The 20,310-nt window shown below is 38.7% G+C and overlaps 1 long non-coding RNA gene across 1 annotated transcript; it reads right to left on the bottom strand.

The window, feature by feature from the left end:
* Window positions 1-1,403: 1,403 nt before the first annotated feature.
* Window positions 1,404-19,887, bottom strand: LOC122463760. Its single transcript, XR_006287384.1, has 2 exons — window positions 19,588-19,887; window positions 1,404-3,631 (listed from the first exon to the last, which is right to left on the bottom strand). It is a non-coding gene; the product is annotated as an uncharacterized LOC122463760 (long non-coding RNA).
* Between the last annotated feature and the right edge of the window lie 423 nt (window positions 19,888-20,310).

Here is a 20,310-nt window from a genome sequence, read left to right as displayed (position 1 = left end):
CCACACAGGATTTGAAGTATTGCCAGGCATGTGTACATACGTATTGGCATCCTTGTATTATAGAGGAGAAAACAGATTGCATTTATTGCATTGATGCTTGTTCTCTTGTATTATCTTGCACAGCTGCCTCTATAAATGTGACCCAGTAAGACCCTGCAAAAGCTGACTATTTTTTGAATGGAGCCCACCTGGGTAAGGTTCTCTTTTTCCGCTTGAAAAAAAAGAAAGATTTGCTTCTGATCCTTGAGTGACATTTGAGGATCTGGGAATGCTGCATAGTATGGGGCACTGCATCTAGGGAAGGCCTAGGGAAGAGCAATAACAGCAAGCTACAATCCGGCTAACCAAAGCCCTGGGAGAAGTTAACCAAGCAATCCTATTCAAGTAATTTGAAGAGATGGCCAAAAGGTTTGTATGCATTATCAAACTCACCCACTCACTCCTAACTGTAATGCATATTCATAGGTTTGTACTGGTTCTTATTTTGCCTAAACAGCTTCACCCACCCCATATTTTAATGCAAGCAAGAAAGCACACAACACATAATGTCTTGACTTATCTGAGGTTAAAGTATCCACCTAAGCACTGCAATAAGAACACCTTTTGCTTGGCATGTTAATGCTAAGAGATATTTTCTCTGGGCTTTATGTTACCTGTTTGCATTTCAAGATAGTGCAGGTGTATAGACAGAATGGCAACTTATATGTTTGGAAATGGAGTTTAATGAGTTGCAATGTCATTATGAAAAAGGAACTCTGTACAGTGTATTAAAATTCCTTACAAATGTATTGCTTTCTATAAATTGGGTTCTAAGAATAGAACCACAGCATTTGGAACTAGAAGAAAAGAGCGCACTTACTAAGCAAGTGGTGCTACTGAAGTCACGGGGACTAGGTATGGTTGTGTTTGCAGGTTTGGGCCCTGGTGTCCCAAATCTGCTATTCTTGTTCAAGTGATTAGTTCTTATTAGTCCCACAGAAGATAGTGGACTAAATCTTGAAGTCTTTACTCAATGATTAATCAATCCTCACTGAAAAAAACCCTTTGGGAAGTTAAGGGGAGTTTGCTTGATTAATGGTGGCGTACACAGTGTTGTCATAGCCGTGTTGGTCTTCTTCACTCTGCATAAGCTTCCAAGCTTCTCTCTCTCACCAACAGCATATGTGCAGAAGGGTTGGAAGACCAGGCCCCTAATTTAGAATGAACTGAGAATTAACAGAAAGTTGACCGTTTAAAAAATGTGGATAGACTGAGCCTGGTCCAGACACAATTCAATGCTGTATCTGTCATGTTTCAGTATGTTATGGGAGTAGCGTAACAAGCTGTGACTGATGTAGCTTAACAGAACATTTTACAAAATGACACATTGAGCTAGATTCATTGAAGGGATAATGGACAGATGGTTTTCATTTGCAGAATTTTATTAGCGATGTGACATTCTTAGTCATTAGTTGATGCATTTAAAACTTTATTAAATAGTGATAATTTTTGCTTTCCGTGTTTTAACACCACAATACCAACACTATCATTACAGTTGACAAGCCACTTCCATTATAAATCTCTATTTTCTGGGAAGCTATAACATTCTGAAACTTGGGCTGAAAGTTTTCATGCTAATTCTCTGCACAACATTTATTTATTTTAAGGGAAACTGGCAAAAATAATGTGGGCTGATTTCAGATACCTCTATGTGAAAAATATAATGTTTTCCTATTAGTTAGGGAATGTGGAGGTTGGGTAACTCAAAAAAAAGTTTTTCTAAAAGACTTCATAGCGCTATCAATTGAGACCCTTCTAAAAATGCTTTTGACCTATTGGAATGATTTTTGTTTTCAAAGAGACACCTAAGAAGCCAGACAAAATACTATGAAATATATCTGGTTTTTTTTTTAAATTGAGCCAGATAGGAATTTCTTCCAAGCTGACAAAAATGATTCAAACCAAAGACCTGTCTATAATTTTGCTCTCTCTTACCTTTTTAAAATTCCAACAAAGTTCAGAGCTGAAAACACAGAAGATAGAGATATATTCACCTTTTACATTTGTATGCCTTGATCTTTGTAATTCTATACATTTATTTCAGTGATTAGATATTTGAATAATTCAAATAATTTGCATTCCTCGTTCTCTGCATGTCATTTCTATATTACATCTACTGGTTTCTGGTGTCTATAGGAAGTGTGAAAATATCAAGACCAATGTCTGTGTGGAGAAGTACCTCCAAGGACTGAGGTGTTGCTCAGGTCACTTCTGTGGGAATGCTAAATAATTCATATGGACAAGAGGGATGACTTATTGTGGAAACAATAATTATGAATTCTGTTTTTTAAAATCAAACAATAGTAAAAAAAGATGTGTATTTAAAAACAATTAAGCAGTAAATAAATACATAGTAATTAATTAAGGTTTATTCTGATATCAAAATGCATACTTGCCTTTTATAGGGAAAGAGTTTCTGGAGGATGAGTGCACATTTAATAGAATACCTGTGTAATCACTCGATACTGCAACACAATTTGTTAATTAGAAAGCACTGTTTTTCTATAAATCAATCTAAGTACTTATGTGGTCCCCTCGCTTTGTATCTGATTGCTAGATAAAAGTAAAAAATATCACTAGAGCTCTAAAATCTGAAATGAGATAAGTAATGAACTGGCTTCCTTCATTGAAACATCAACATCCATTATTCCTTTGAGGGCTAGTTGTCTACTGCTGGATTCAACTTCTCATAGACATTCCATTATTCTTGTGCATGTGTAAATACTTCACAAGGTTTATTTATTTAATTTACTTATTTATTTTAAGGCTTAGGCCTTTTCAGGGGTTGTGAGCATGCACAGATACTGCTGGACATTCATTTTGAGGATCAGATTCTCAGCCCCACTCAGCTTCCTTTGTGTCACTCAGGTGTAGCAAAGGGATTGGAAACCTCCTTCAAGTCTCCTATTAGGAATGCTCCACTGGCCTGGGGAGTCCCCAGTGGGTATAAAGCTAATAGATCTGATTCTTATGCTTCCTTCTCTGTACCCCCTGGCATAGGTACATAGGGCACGGATGGGGAGTGGCCAGACCAGTGATCCCATAGTGATCAGAGCCAGCTGATGTAGCTTTGAGCAGCCCTATGGTTGCTCTAATGAGCACCCAAGAGAAAGTAAGGGATCCATAACTGACTCCCTGACAGCTCCCCCTCTTTGCTGAGCCCAGCAAAAAGACGGATAAAGTAGAAAGTCTGGTTCTAATTCCTGCATTTCACTATATCATTGATTCTGGCAGATTAACAATACATGTCAGGGAAGGAGAGCATTCCACCTTACCAGGAATATCAAGCTGTATCCAGAGAGTTTACAGTTATTTCAGTATGATCCATTTCACACACAGCACAATTTGAACTGGTGTGGCAGCCTGAACATATTGTGTTGGCAGCTGTGAGAACCAGGTGCAGGAGTGGACTCAGTTCAGAGGCTTAGCATATTGTAGTGAGGATGTACTCACTCTCCTTAGGGGGATGAGGTTGGTGACGAGTGCCTGCTGTCCCCTTACTCTGCACTGTCTCAGTCAGAGAGTGACACTGGTTTCACCTTTATGGAGAGGCTGGCACAGTCATCTTCAATGAGGTGTCTCACTGGCAACACTGCAAAAACAGTCTGACAATTAAAACCTGCATTAGAAACACAAAAATCTGTAGGAAAACAAAACCCCCAGTTAAAGTAAGAGGTGTAAATGTAATTGTGTAAATGCTACCTGCTACCCAGGCCTAGTGCTGGGGTTGAAACTTGCCCTAGGCAAGCTGCAGAATATGTCTGTCAAGTTACAAGTCATTCACACCACAGAGCAACCAAATATTTTCCTGTCCAAGGCAACCACCTGTTTTCCCTTGCAGCAGAGGTATGCTTGCTGTGACATATTTTTATTCATATAGAAAGGGCCATTGTACCACAGGCAGAACTTTGATATCTTATATTTAGAGTAAACCTTTAAAGAAATAAATGGAAACTTTAAAGAGAATGCAATTTTGCCATTTTTAAAAGATTTAAAAACTTTTTTACACATTTTGGTGCATCACTATTTTCCCTGTCAGTTATCTGTGAGTGACAAATCACCAACTTTGTTTGGCTTTGGTTTTGTTGGCAGTTGTTTTGATTTTGGGGAAAAAAATAGAAAATACTTACTTTGTGCTTTTATTATTGTCATGCAGCCTGAATCTTTGAAATTCAGGTTGAATTGCATTAATCTTAATTTTATCCACAGAGTAATCCCAAATCTCAACCCTTCCGGAGGAGTTAGTGTTTTTGTAACATGCCTGTCTCTCCACTAGGTGTAGCTGACAGTGACTACAAATTTAGTTCACATATATTACCAAAAACCCATCTGAACTACGGACCCAGCCAACATATGATATGGTGCTTCACATTAATCCCCAAATAACCTCAGCATTTTCAGCTGTGGAAGCTCCACAAGGTTGTGGATCCAAGTGCTGCAGAAAAAATGGCTTAGTTAGAGAGAACAGCCTCCCACAGGAACCCCCAAAATACTGTTCACACACATGCGCACACACCACCTTGTGTATTAAGGTTAAAGTTGAAGAACATGCTGTTGGCAATAAATGTAAAGGGCAACAGTAACAATAACTAAGATGAACCTTTGCTACGGTAGCATGATCAAATTGCTCTAGTCATGGTTGATGATCCCTTTCATTGTTAGACTGATGATTTCTGTTATGACCGTCAAAGATATCAAGTTACATGTCAGGTGACAGAGACAGAGATCACTATTTCAAAAAAAATATCCCAGGAAAATGGAACCCCCAGTTCCCTAGCAGAAGGTACTTCTCCAGCTTATTAAAACAAGCTAGATACAGTGTTGCACGTATTTATTGTAATCATAACCAAACAATAGTTTCTTAAATTGCATTCTCTGTTCATGAGAAGTTAGTATCAATTCTTTTCTCTAAAAAGTTTAAATGTCATGACAATAATATACAATCTGTAAAATTATCCCATGCTTTTGGATAGACAACTAGACATAGTGGTTGAAAAACACCTCCATCTGCCTGTGTGCCTGGCAGTCTCTGGAGAACGACGCTGAACGGCTACACTAGCACCAGTTGTTCAAACAGTCTGTTGTTGAAAATTCATGTGAGGAGGGAGCTGAGAGTGCCTAGCTAATCTAATAGTTTCCTCCAGGATTTTCCTTACCAACGTTTCAAATTACCTCAAATTTAAAAGGTTAAAAATGGCTTTGAGAGGACTGGCTTGTTTTTTCAGAGTATCCAAGCATGGGACAAGCATTTTATCTTCGCAGAAGGGATACAGGCTGCTCCTGAAATCCCATACACAAACTACAAAGAAGGTTTGTTAACTTCAGCTAAACATTAGTAGGTGGTGTTTTGTATTCATGCAGTTGTTTAGATCACTGGTAAAATGTAAGAGCTTTTCAGAGCTAATCCTGTCAGCCATAGCATAAATGTGAAGGCCAATAAGATTAATAGGTAACTGAGCATCACATGGTTAAGAAGTGAATAGATTGTGAAAGGTAGGAACTGACATAGATGTGATTCTAAACTTGGTCCAAATGTCCCAAACCTGATGAGCCCTGTAATCAATCTTGTTTGAATGTTGCATAGGATTTCATTACTGCTCTCGTCCACAGAGGACAGGGAAATACATGCTTTTGCAAAAAATGGAACACAAGGAACAAGAATGAGCAGAAGCAAGCTATGCTGTAGAACTCAGTGTTGGAAAGCTCTCTATTTGGCCCTCAAACTAACGTTATGGACTTCATGGAACCCCTGCATAAACCAGTTGTTAAGTTGTGAATGTGGATATAGCCCTCAAGAAGTTAACTGGCCAAAGGTCTTTTAGGAGAATCCAGATTCTGTAGGTGTTTTCCAGGTAGTTTCCAAGCATTGTTTACTCAATCTGTAGTTTTTGCATAGCTCTGGAACCAGCCCAGTGAGGAGTTGGGTTTAGTAAGGTCAGCCATTTGAATTAACAGAGCAAACCATTGGGGCTACTACTACATGTTCTCTCAGAAACGGATACACTTTTGGTAAAAGCCATAGCAAAGATGAATTCGGCCTGTGGTGCCAATCCTGCTAAGTTAATGAGTTGAATCGAGAACTGAAGAGATCTCCATGACAACAATAGTAATGTAAAAGCTGTATGTCATTGATATAATGCTACCACATAAGCTCTCTACACTCTGCATATATATAGGGAAATATTTACATGTAACCATGAATGGTAATTCCCTAAAGTCTGGGTCAATGGATGACATGGTGGTTCTGATTTTCTGTCACATAAGCATTGTGTATATTGGGGAAAAGCATGTGTTTGAAAAAGTTAACTAACAATACCTTTAGCATGATACCTTTAGCATGAACTTGTCCTAAGCCAGGCCCGACTAACACATTAAACACAACTGTCCTTATCTATCCTAGTTCCTAAGTCATTTTCAACAGCATGTGTAGTTCAAATGCTAGTCAACATGTTTTCATGTTTTCTAGCATGATGCCTTTTCCCCCCGTAGACATGATCATAACATGATCTTTTGCCCAGTTCATAGAGCAAGGCAAATAGCCCTGTCAGCAAGATATTTTTGGGACTAGGGCAAACAAGAGGGACGAAATATGCCATGGCAGCAACATTATCTGAAAATGTATGCCTGAACTGGCCCTCTGACAAATTTCCAAGCAATTATTAAAGTTTATCAAATCCTAAAGTCATCCTTTTCTCTGTCCCTGCATGTAAACTACTTGCTCACACCTTAATCATTTCCCAGCTACAGTTGATGCTAATTGTCCTCTGCATTAAGTTCATGCTGTTATGCTGTGCACTGGGCAACCGAAGCACCCCTCTGAAGTTGCTGGGTGTGATAGGTGCTTTCCTTTCAAGATAAATGAAGGAACAATTAAATGATCTTTTGATAGCTGAAGCAAAGGAAATAAGACCACACGCAAGCCTGGGCAGTGGTAGGCCATGTGGTCCAAATAATTTCTTGGGGGTCTGAGAACAAATGCAAGGGCAGGGGATTGATTGGATTGCAGCTGTGTGTGTGTATGTGCGCACGCGCGTGAGTGCACAAGAGAAAGAGCAGAAACACCTCAGAAGCACGCATAGAAGCAGCAGAAAGCTAGAAGACTGCCAGGAGAGGACTAAGAAGATGGCTCTCAGAAAACGCCATAGAGAGCTTTTTGGGCAGAGTGTTAGCTGAAGGAGGCTTGGAACTCTGAGCAAAGAAACTGTCTCCTGCTGTTTGAGTCCTATTGTGTTCAAAGAAACAGAACTTTTTACAATCCTTGTAAATAAGCAGAACTGCATCAAACATCAATTTCTAACTCTAACATCAATTTCTCCTCCTAAGGAGAACAACCTGCAAGACCCCACTGTGACACTCTCTACCTCAAACTAGCACCATGGAACCGACATATTCACCAGGGTGATATGATTATGATATGTTTTGCTCAAAGTATGCCCTGTGAGGTATCATTTTAAATGTCTTGATTGTTGAACATTAATATCCTCTTGGATATTAGTGAACTGATTACGCTTTATTTTGTAGGGGAGAAAAAGAAGGGGAAACACCACTGCTAAGAAGGATGCTACATAAATATCAATTTTTGCTGTTGACTTCAATAACTGGATATAGCCAGTCATAGAATCAGACATAAAGAGTAAGTCTGTTGCTTTCTCTGTGTAATTAGTCTCTAAGGAGCTGACCTACCCTATGTATTAATCTTATGGGCTATAGGATGAGTTTTATTTTAGTATTTAGGCATCAAACAATTTTATACCAGTTATGTAGTTTGACGTAAAATTAAAGAGTGACTTCATTATTTGGAGAGAAGTTTCAACAACATTACACCAAATTCTTCACCAGGAAGAAACAAAATGTAATCTGACTAGGAGTTAGGCATTTAGTCGACAGGTTGAGAAAGTTTGACTACTTTTAATGTCATTTTTAATTAAATTTAATTTAATTAAACCTTCCACTAGCTGTTAATTTTCTATGTGATTTTTGCTTTTACCCACAAGAATTTTACATTTTATAAGTGTTGCCATGTTTCCAGCCATAGGCGTCAACTCCCTGGGTGCTCCAGGGCTGGAGCACCCACGGGAAAAAAAATAGTGGGTGCTCAGCACCCACCAGCAGCCCTCCGGATCAGCTCCTCCCCCTCCCTCCTAGCACCTCCCGCTCACTGTGGTCAGCTGTTTAGGAGACACCAGGGGGAGGGGGAGGAGTGGGGGCAGGAAGAGGCGGGGCAAGGGTGGAGTGGGGGCAGGGCCCGAGGCAGAGCATTGTTCGAGCACCTCCTGGGAACTGGGGAAGTCAGCACCTATGTTCTCAGCACCCCCGCATGTTCACCATCCCCCCCACAAATTTCCTCCCAAGTATGTTGGTTTTGAGATTCATTCCTTGAACCATTTATCTGAATTACTGACCAAGAACTACATTTCCTGCAAAAAGCAACTGAGCATTCAAGGGAAAGATATAGGTTTTCTCTCCTACTTTATCAGTTGTTTATTGCTTTAAATTTTTTAAAAAATAACAGTTGTCCAATGCCACTTTTGTAAACATTTGGAAAGATCTAGGGCCAGATCCTCTGCTGATGTAAACTGTAATAGCTCCATTGACTTCAGTGGAGTTAGGATATTTTATACGTGTTAAGACTTTGTTCCTCAAGACTTGTTAACACTACAATTTTAACTTAATGTTTTTCATTCATTATTCTGCATAACTAACTCATTTTTAAAACCATTTTTGATCACTTACTAAAGAAGCAATTAGAAGCAGAAAAACGACCCTACCAAATAAGCTACTCAGCTCCATGCTCTTCTCTACTTCCCTCTTCTTAATTGGGTGAATCATTTCACAATTTTACCTGCACTATGATGACAACAGACACCTGTCCTTCATATCTTCGACTGACTCCTCTCCCTGGACTCCTTTTCACTTGTTTAAAACACAGGACCTTTCCTTCATCTTAAATTTCTCTGGAACACCTCACAGATAGACATCTCCCAACCTGGCAAGTGGTGTCTTTGTCTCACTTGTCTTCCTTTCTACTCCACTATCTTCAGCACTATGTTCCACTTTCCAAAAAAAATAGACTGCCAACCTAACCACTGTCACTTAAAAAGCCAACATCTGCCCCTACCTTCATGCTCCCTGCTGAATCATTCATTCATACTTGTCACTTCATTGATCTATTGCTGCAATTCTCATCCCAACAACCTCTCAAACTGGCTCATATTCAGTCAGATCACATCTATGGAGAAGGTCTCCGTTGGTCCTCCTCATCCTTCTCTGTCCACACCTTCCTTGTTTTCAAGGCTTTCATGGCCACATTCCCTCTGTTCCTTTTTCACCTCATCTCTGTCTTCTCACTCTCTCACTTCACTTTGCCAATTTTGGCCTCTTCTCAAACCCCCTGCTGCTTTATCTTATTTGGAAAAATTGTGGAAATGGGTTTACTGGCCTGGCACACCAATAAATGCTGCCATATAAGCATCAATATATTCTAGTTCTAAATGTCATCCTGCTCAATTCCCCTACTATAAGGAAGGATACCCTGTGCTTGCTTTCCTGCATATGTGTACATGCACAGACGGAGCCACTGGCAGGTCAGGGGACGTCTCCTCATAAATAAGCATGACCATTTCACCTAAGTCCTAGGATGTATCCCAGAAAACCACTCCATTGTTTCCTGTCCCCCTAGAGCAGGGGTTCTCAAATTTCATTGCACCGCAGTCCCGTTCTGACAACAAAATTACTACATGATCCTGGGTGGGGGTAGAGAAAGCTGGAGCCCAAGCCCCGCTGCTCTGGGCGGAGGGAGAGGGAGCCCAAGCCTGAGCCCCATCACCCCAGGTCGGGGTGGAGCTCGGGCTTCAGCTTCAGTCCTGGGTCCCAGCAAGTCTAATGCTGGCCCTAGCAACCCCATTAAAATGGGGTCACAACCTACTTTGGGGTCCCGACCCACAGTTTGAGAACTGCTGCCTTACGGAAACCAGATAGGGTGGACAACTTTAATCACAGACTCCTGCAGCTGGCCACAGGTTTGTTAGTGTGGTGTTAACTGAGCATTATCAGAGATAATTGACTCTGTGGCTGGAGTCCAGGGGAGTCCTACTGACTCTGGCCAGGAGGCCGTGCTTCCCTGCAGCCAAGGGGAATCCTGCTGACTCTGGCCATTAGGTCGTGCTTCCATGCAGCCAAGGGTAGTCCGGGGAGCTCTATGACCCCACCCTTGGGCCACACAGCCCTGAGGCTGAGGGCAGCCATATTGACTTTAACCATGGGGCTACCATGTGTTTCCCCCACCCGAGGGTGACAGGGTGTACTTGCCCATGACAGCATTTAAAAAAATATTAATGTCCTACTTACTGTATTACTGTGAATTACTGCTAAAGCTAGAGGCCTTGTGGATCTCGATCATGGTCATAAGTCTTTGAAAATCAGGTCAATATGTTGTCAAGGTGATACGGAGGAGCTCTATCAGATGCTGATTTGTAAGGATTTGCGCAATGTTTTGATTTTATGAACTTCCTCACAGAGTACAGTGATTCACAGCAGTATGTTATGCCGAAAATTGAAATGAGTCGCATGCTAGCCTTCTTGAGTTCAGGATACTTCATTCCTGGCCCTTGCTTCCAGAACTCAACTATAGACTGTGATTTCTGCATCATCTTTGGAGCCTGATCCTCCTGGAGTTCCAATAGTTCCATTTCTACAGTAGATGTTTCCGTAACCATGATTTGGGGAATCGGATAGTCATACTTGATCACATCAACCATGAATGGGTTTACAAGAAAGGCAAAGCAGGATCTCAACTTCTGCAAGTCTTCAAATCTGGCCCAAAAGTCATCAAGCAGTCCTTGTAATTTACCTCTGTATTCCTTGAGTTTGTGATCTTCTACTTCAATTTAGAGAATGGATTTGCCTTACTCTTGAGATGGGGAAAGTGGTTGAAGTCTCTTGACACTGTCTCTTTGCAGAAGCTTTAACTTGTTCTGGAAGCTGAAGCACGTAAGTAAGGTCAGAAATAATCTTATCCTTCTTTTGGAGTGCCAAGTTGAGAGTCTGCAGATGTTGCATAATATCAGTAAAAACCATCAAATTTTGCATCCATTGCTCATCTTCCACTGGTGGATAGGACTTTTCCTTTTCTTCAAGGAAAGCATTGATAGGTTCCAACAGTCCCACAAACCTATTTAAGACATTGCTGGTTGATAACCACCTCACAATACAGTAAAAAGAGATGTTAGGTTTGTCTCCAAGATCCAGCTTGTTGATGAAATTTTTGAACTGTTCATGAGTTTTCCCATTCAGATGAACTTGACAATTTCTAGGACTGTTTTTGTATCATTTTCATATTTGAAGTATCTGTCAGTGAGATGTTCACAATGGATGATGCAGTGAAAAGGGAGAAACTCTGGAAATTTGGGATCATTTTTCAAAAGTCTAATAAGGCTACTTTCCCCTCCCCCCACCATTGCAGGTGCTCCATCCTTTGCAACACTGACAAGTTTATCCAGCAGTAAATTGGTGTTTGTCCATGCTTTGTCAAGTGCATTTTTTATGTCAACACCACGCGTTGTTTCTTTTAGTGTCACTGAGTCTAACATTTCTTCTTTTGCAATTACGTCCACAGAAACATAGCAAACAAATATCACTAGTTGTGGTTTATCTTGTATATCTGCTAGGCTGAATGCTAGAAAATTCTTTAGATTGTTTTGCATCTTGCTTGCAATATCAGCACTGATCTGAGAGATATACCTGTCTGTAGTGTGGTACGAAATTGGAATTGTTGAAGTTTTGTATTACTTAGACCTAAAATTACAACAACTTCTGCAATATTCCTCTTAACAAATTCTCCAGAACAATATGCATGATTAGCATAAGCGATATTCCATGACATAACAAAAATAGCTTCAGTCGTTGTGTTAGCTTCCTTATCGAATGCCGAAAGTAGTGTCTATTGACTGTTTAGGTGTAATTTTAATGAGGTTAGCTTGTTTTTCCTTAATTCTGATTCAGGAGGATATTTAGATTAAAAGTTATTCTGATTCATTTTGTAGTGGCATTTCACATTGCTCGCTTTGTAGTGAGTGAACAATGCATTGCAGATCAGGCACAGGGGTTTGCCACCTTTAACAGTGAATACAAAATCTTCCTCCCATTCTGTTTTAAAACTTCGGTTTTCTTCTTCATACTTGCATTTCTTACAATTTGAAGATGTCATCCATGAAATTAATGTAGGGTTAACACTTAAATCTAAAACTATTCAAATGTGACTTATGAACAGTTAACACAACCTATATTCTGCAAAATGCAGGGAGATTGTGAGCACACAAGGTCTGCACAGCACAACGTCTGAATACCAAACAATGCAATTTCCTGATATAGTGCGCATGTGCGAGCTTCTCTTTCTATCCATCTCACTCTCACACTATCAGGTTCACCAGGGCTTAAATTCTCTTGAAGTATTTCCCAGAGCCTCTGATGCCCCACCCCACCCCATTCTCTGCCTACCAGCCTGGGGAGGGGAGCTCAGAGCTTCTGCCCTGTGGCAGTGTGGTGGGTCAACTAGCCACAGAAGCCTCTAGCCCTCCTACCCCGCCGCAGGGCAGAAGCCCTGAGCTCCCCCACGCCCCACATCTGGTAGGCGGAGAAAGGGAGGGCATGGGGGAGCTCAGTGAGCTGCAGTTTAACTGTAAAAGAGCCGCATGTGGCTTCTGAGCCACAGTTTGGCCACCCCTACTCTATAGTCTGGAGGTTCAGGCACTCAGCTGGGGTCGGGGTGGGGAGAGAACACCTGGGTGCCAGTCCCTACTCCAATGAATAATTATTTACCATTACCTCCTTCTCCACCTTGGTGTTGTGAATGGTGCCCAAGTCTCCTTTTAAATCTAGCCTGAAAAAATCATGTTTTTTTAATGTAGAAATGAGCCACTTTAACATTTCTTACATTTTTTCCCCCTTTTCGATTGAGACAATTGGCTAAAACGGATATGAATTCCTAGAATATTTCAGTCTATCAGTATTTTTTGTAAAAAAAAAAAAAAAAAAAAAAAGTTTTGACTGAAAAATTTCACCCAGGCATTTCAATTACATTACAAGGTGCCTAAATGTACAAATAATAATAGAGGCATAGAAACAGAGCGTTCTCTTAAAAAACCTTTGCAGTGTCTTCACTGTATAAATCATGCCAGGGATACATTTTCCTTTGGGCTCACGGGAAGGAAGGGAGTCTGGTTCTTTTTTTGTGATCTAGCACAGTAGAGTACCTCATAGCTGTATTTAGTGCCACAAAATGTTCAAGATGGCTGACGTTTCTTTGTGAATATTTAGGGTCACTTCATTAAGAAACAGCGTTTGAATTGAAGAGCTGAGTATGTGTCTAAGTGTTTAATTATGCAGGTACTCCAACAGCACAGGGATGAACACAATGTAAGAAAATTCTGAAACTGATTAGAATTGGTATCGTCATGTCCGATTAAATACTAAATACTGTACATTTGCTAACAGAATTGTACATCTACAACAAAGTTACTGAGCACAATTCTCTTCCACTAACCTTCCAATATTATTGTTGAATATTAGGGATTCGGTATAAAACCTGAGAATATTATTTTCAGCCTCTTCTGATCTTGTCAGATATACTGATAAATATTCTGGCTCCTGCTATTAGAAGAGAGGGAATCATTCATTCTCTTGGCAGTTTGCTGAGACACAGAGTTTTACAGTACATAAAAACACTCATAGTTTGGTTTAATTTACAACAGAACAGATAAGGCAACAGAACAGATTAGGTCATGCTTCCATCCAGCCAAGGGTAGTCCGGGGAGCCCTATGACTCCGCCCTTGGGCCACACAACCGTGAGGTTGAGGGCAGCCATATTGACTTTAACCATGGGGCTACCATGCCCTTCCCCCCCTCGAGGGGGACAGGGTGTACCTGCCCATGATGGCATTTAAAAATATTAATATCCTACTTACTGTATTACTGTGAATTACTGCTACATAGATTTTTGTAGATACAAACAGCAAATATACAAATTTGGCCCAGCTCTACTCCTATGAGATAGACTCTGTAGATACAAACAGCAAATATACAGCTTGGAATCTGAGTGTTTTACACATGGTGAGATAAAAGCTATAAAGGACTCTGATGTCAAGAGCCTTAATTTCTCCCAACTTGTGAAAGCTTTCTCCAAAGCAACACTTATATCTCTCTGGGTGTTGCTCTCTAGCACTTTCCTATGCACTAAATCACTGTAGTATCTAGACAAAATTATGTAAAGCAACATACAATCCATATAACTGTATTCATATCTCTTCCTTTTGTTATGTTATATATATTTATTTGTTAGAATATTTCTTACTTTTCTTCCTGGTAATGATACCAGGCCAGTCTTCAGGGCTGTTACCAAAGCTTTTATAAAGAAGTGAATCTTATATTTTATTTGGGAGATTTGTACTTTAATCCAGCAACAATATTCTTACAATGTTATCAAAAATAAAGTGTGTCATCTTGGCAAAGAGCAATCTTTATAAACATAATATTTAATTTGCCCCTTTCATCCCTGCTCTCCCCCCCCCCACAAAAAAAAGATAAAAGCATTCTTAAATATTAGTGGGTTCAAATATTGAATAAGCATTATAGCAGGATCCTATTTATAACACTGGGTTATTTAGATACAGTTGAGTGAAATCTTTTACCTGAACTAAAAAGGATGGGAATTGACATCAGTCTGTTTTAGGGTTCATATTGCTTTGGTGAACCTGTTGTATTAGATAATTATTGGCATGAACAAAACAATATTGCCACCCCCATGAATTCAATATTCATGGGTTACATCAAAACACACACACAAGTTAGGAGGTGTATATATATACACACACAGGTCAAGTCTATTGATTTTTAAATTCTTAGACAGAAGCCCCCAATCCATGTGTATGCATTTGTGTATTGGGTTGAAAATTCAACCTGAAATCTACACAAAACGCACACGCAAATATCAAGGATCCTTTGGGGAAAAAATTAAAGACACTTAGGTGCTATCATATTACACTTCTATGTAAATTTTATAGGACTCATTTGCATATTTGGAAATAATTTATATTGCATCTTAAAATTCTGTGAAATAAAAACCTGTATGAGAATTTAGTACTGGTGAAAGCATTGGAATGCGAATCTTGGTCAATGAAGTCCTTCAATCGCATATAGGGCAGCAGTAAGTCAAACTTCCCCCTCACATTTCTCTGCCAGCACACCTCAACCCTGATCTGAGGGTCTTCCTCTAAGGATAACAAGAGTAGTTAAGTCTTGTGGTCGTCCTGTTCTTGGCCTTTCTGCAGAGTCCACCAATGAGTGCAAAGCCTGGTGGAGAGTTTGTGATACAAGAGCTGCAACTGGCATTCACAAAACTCATCTTTACAGAGCTGGTCAAAAATGAAAACCTATTTTTGTGAAAAAATCAATGTTGGTTTAATTCTGAAGTGTTCAGAATAGACTAATTTCATTCTTCTACAAAAACTGAAAAAAGACAGACAAACATTTTCATGAAAAATTACCTTTTAGAAAAGACTTTTTTCTTTTTTTCAAAAATCTCCCAAAATTTCAACTTGCTCTACTCTCCCTCCTCTTGGTATATTAGATTTTTAAAAAATACATGACTCCCTCTTACATTAGCACAGGTTATGGGGATGAATGCTTCTGGATGCCTTTTACCCATAGCCAACAGTTTGAATCCAGGCAATATATTGTAGGGAATGAAGGTCATTCCCATCTAGCGGATGTTTGGTGACTCTATGTTTTTCCTACATAGAGCTGGGCAAATAATGGATTTTTCAGTTCACTGGCAATTTCAAAGAGCCAAACATTTTTTGAATGCAATCTTCATTTTGACAAAAATCAGAATGTTTCCTTTAGATTTTGATCATTTTTATATATATATATATATGAATCTTTAAAATAAAATGAAAGAACATTTTGAAAAGTCATTTCAAACTGAGAAATGGAAATGGTTTTGTTTTAAAAAAAACAAAACAAAAATGTTTTGATTTTTTCAGAATGTTTTTTTTCTGAAACAAATAATTTAGCAAAGTCAACACAAATGCACAAAATTCTTTGGTGTCACCAAATCCGCCCTTTTTGTGTGTGTGTGCCAAAAACCCATTATGTATGGAAAAATTTGGCCCAGCTCTACTCCTATGAGATAGATTTCGTGGATCTCATATTTCTTCCTGTAATTTATTAATCATTATAAAGAAATATATGTATTTCCAAAGAATTTGTAACAGCTATGCACCTGATTTAATTATTCAAATAGGATTTTATTTGCCCCTTTCATCCCTGCCATCCCCCTTATCTTAGTTTATTGTACAAATGTAACACTGTCTTGCATTGGAAGAGTAGGGCATGCCTGTAAGGCACTAAGTCATCAGCACATTTAAAAACATATTAATTTTAAGTCAACGAGACTCAGGCACAAGCTTAAAGTTAAGCACATGAGTAAGTGCTTTGCTGAATTGGGGCCTAAGTGTTTACAGGACTGGGACTCTAGGCTCTATTCACATACAAATCTGTGGACTTACTGTACTTGTGTGCATAAAGAATGCTTGAGCACACCAGGGTTTGTGGGAAAGGTCCCTTGCTGCACTACAGTCCATTGCAAACAGTCCTACCCTTTACTTATACCACTAACTATCTCTCACTTTTAAATCTAACAAGAACTTTTGTTAAGGTAATTTATTTTTAATAGGAACTAAATTGATGAATATTTACAGTACTTTCCTTACTGGAAATTATCATCAACACTGGTAGAAACCTAGCAGATCATGTCTTGGGTTTTGATTGGTAGAAAATCTGTCATTAACTCAGCAAAATTACTAATTTTCCAGAACAGCTGCTCAGACAGTCTGCTATCATTTAAAAAAAGATTATTGCTATTATAAACCATTGATTATGGTTTATTACAAAATTATTACTTTAAATCAATTATCACAGTTAACAAGTGATTTCTCGGGGATTATTATTACCTAATTATTAAAAATCTGAGTACAGATGGCATATGCAATTCATTATTATTTATTGCTTTTACAAGCACAGATGGTGTAGTACAATCAGTAAGACTAATAGACAATGATCCTTTGCTGAATATAATTATCAAATAAATGTGTCAAATGATTTTTCCAGTTTTTCTAACATGCTGCAGAATAACTTAATGGATTTGATTCTTCAGACCATAGTCATATAAGTGCAATTTCATTAAAAAAAATTTCTCAAGACATTCCCAACCCAATTTGTGGACTCCCAATTCCTGTGCTGAGGTTCCGATACCCATCCCGACCTAATCTGAAAATCACCTAAGGGTTAATTTAATATGAGCTGTGCGTAGACTCTGCTGGCAACACTTCTGAAGGCATAAAAAAATATCAATTCCAGCAGTATAACCAGAGAGAAGAAAAAGAAAGCTCAACAGCATTTGAAGGCAGAAGATTTAAGAAGAGTGTGGCAGCTCCTTTAAAAAAACAAAAGATACAAAAGCCACCACGGCAAAAGACAAAAAGTCATATACCTTATAAACTACTAAGAGGAGTAACTTACTGCAGTGAAAAGATCAAAGGTTTATTTCAGCAGCGGAGCATAAAGCACGTTACACCTTCTTCCTTTCCTCCCTTTTTATCCCTGGGACCTGACTGAATGCAGGACAATTATGTAATTTTACTAAATGTCTAGTCAGATTAAACTACTCCAAAGAAACAATGCAAATGAACTGGGGGGAGGGATAGCTCAGTGGTTTGAGCTTTGGCCTGCGAAACCCAGGGTTGTGAGTTCAATCCTTGAGGGGGCCATTTGGGATCTGGGGCAAAAATTGGGGATTGGTCCTGCTTTGAGCAGGGGGTTGGACTAGATGACCTCCTGAGGCCCCTTCCAACCCTGATATTCTATGAACTAAGATCCTTTTACTTGTAAATACATTCGAACTCTATTCGCTCAGATTATATCTCTGGGCCCAACACATTCGAGCAATTGTTTGTCACTGTCACATTCCTTCTCCCAGCCACGTATGCAGCGCCCCCACCCCTAACCCTACCCCTTTCTTCCCTGCTGACTCCCTCTGGCCCTCATTTCTTTTAAAGGTGCAGTGCCATATATTATCACTTAGTGATACCAATGCACAAATATCCATCTATATAGAGCTGGGATTTTCAAACCTAAGGGACATAGGCCCTTCATGTACAGCTACAATTCTCATGATCCTACTTACTCCTATGGATTAGCCCATGTAGTCATCAGGATACCCTACAACAATTGCATATAATCAGAAGGTATTTTTTCCATTCAAATTTAGGTCATTCTAGCTGCTAAAATACATCATCCACATCAGTTTAGAATATCCTGTTCACATCTCACAAAAAGCAAACTACAACTAAGTTTCATTGTGAAAAATACTGAAATTCTTCTGTTTCTAAACATAATGGGAAAAATAAAAGATAAAACAGTGGGATATAATTATTTTAATGTTTATTATTAAATCCCAGAGCAAAATATATATAATGGCTAACTAATTCTTTCAGTTACGTAGCAATAACTCTATTACCTATTTTTATCTATTATTTTGAATTATATCCAAGCTGGAGTTTGTCATGGTGAAGTTCCCAACATATATTTATATAGATAAATATTAAAAATGCAGAGTGATATAATAAGACAAAAGGTAGATAGATAACTCAATATATTCCCAATCAGAACAGATGGTATTTTTACAAAACACAAATACATTTCAATATGTCAAAACAAGAGAGAGAGAAAGCAACGCAATCCAGTATTTAAATATCACTACCCAATTTTGTCTACTTTTTCAGAACATTCACTGATCGGGAATCTGTAACATAAATTTGCAAAGCCAAACATATACATTTAAACTTGCTCTTAAATCCCTCTGAGGATAGATTTACTACTGTCAGATATTTCTGGGGCTTGATTCATCACCCAGGAAATCAATAGAGTTGAATAGCACACTATTTGCAGTGTAAAATACTATTCAAAGTGAGTAAGGGTGGCAAATTTAGCTCTTAGTATGTATCCAGATTATGGGCTAGATTCTAAGATTTTACCACAGGAGAGAGAAGTCCCTGTGACTGTCTCTTATACATAGGCTTGTAAGGATTAGACGTTTATTGGTAAATGCCAGTAAATGTCAATTTCACCATACACACAAACCAATAAACAACTATTTCCATCAATAATAATCCAAATTTACAGATAGCAAAAGAAAGAAAAATGCTGCTTGAGAATTTTTGTTTGATTCAAGGATATTTACTTTGTATATGTTGACTTGTAATGTTCACAGTTTGTGTTTCAACAGATATAAAGCTTTAACTTTTAAAATCTCAATAGCTACCGTCATTAAATAATTATTGTTTGATTCTCTATAGTCTGGCCCTCCCCTTAATTTCCTACAACTGTGAAAATTTAAAAATGGATACTTTTTTAAAAAAAAGGCTTAAAATAAACATTGGTATATTTTGTTGAAATTGTAAGAATATAAAAAATTGAATTCTGCCAAAGCTTACTTGTACACTTGCACAGAGGGCAAGACGTAGTTAGGGAGGCTCCTTCCTGCCCTGCTCCTGCTCTCTGTAATGTCCAGGGAAAGTCTGTCCCAACAGAAGTTGCCATTGTTTCCAGTTTGTTTTGTTGATACCAAGGGGTTCAGTTCTTTTATTCATAAGGTATCTGATAAACCAATTGAGCTGAGTTATCAAACAGAGAGAAATCAGCACAGTACAGAAGGGGTAACATTTTACCCCTGGCTGGGGGAACAGACTTGTAGCTTACATCTTCATTCTCTTCCAAATTGATTACAACTATTGGTTTTTTTACTCTACTTGTTTACAACAGACAGAAAATGGTATAGATTCCACCTTATTAATTAAAGACGTTACACACCTGTTCTTATCTAGTTTCCAATTATTTTTCAGGTCACAAAGACATTTGATGCACCAATTATCCATAAAACAGATAACTAGCCGTGCTCAGATTTGGCAAGCTTTAACAGAATCTACAGCTTGTTTTTGTCAGTTCTTACATCACCTCTCCACTCTATCCTTAGAAGAGAATCAAGAGTGTCATAATACTAAGTATTAGCATTACATACTTTTCAATTTAGCAGTACCATGTAAACAGTATATGGGATTCACTATTGAGTCAAATTTAACCAAACTTGGTAGACATAAGTAAGCAAGAGTATGCCCCAATCCTATACCTACAAGTAAAGAATGATATAAAAGCAGCAT

This window comes from Chelonia mydas, chromosome 1 (assembly GCF_015237465.2).
Source record: "Chelonia mydas isolate rCheMyd1 chromosome 1, rCheMyd1.pri.v2, whole genome shotgun sequence".
Classification (NCBI taxonomy): domain Eukaryota; kingdom Metazoa; phylum Chordata; order Testudines; family Cheloniidae; genus Chelonia; species Chelonia mydas.
Note: the sequence above shows the minus strand (reverse complement) of the source record. Positions and strands in the feature narration are given on the sequence as shown.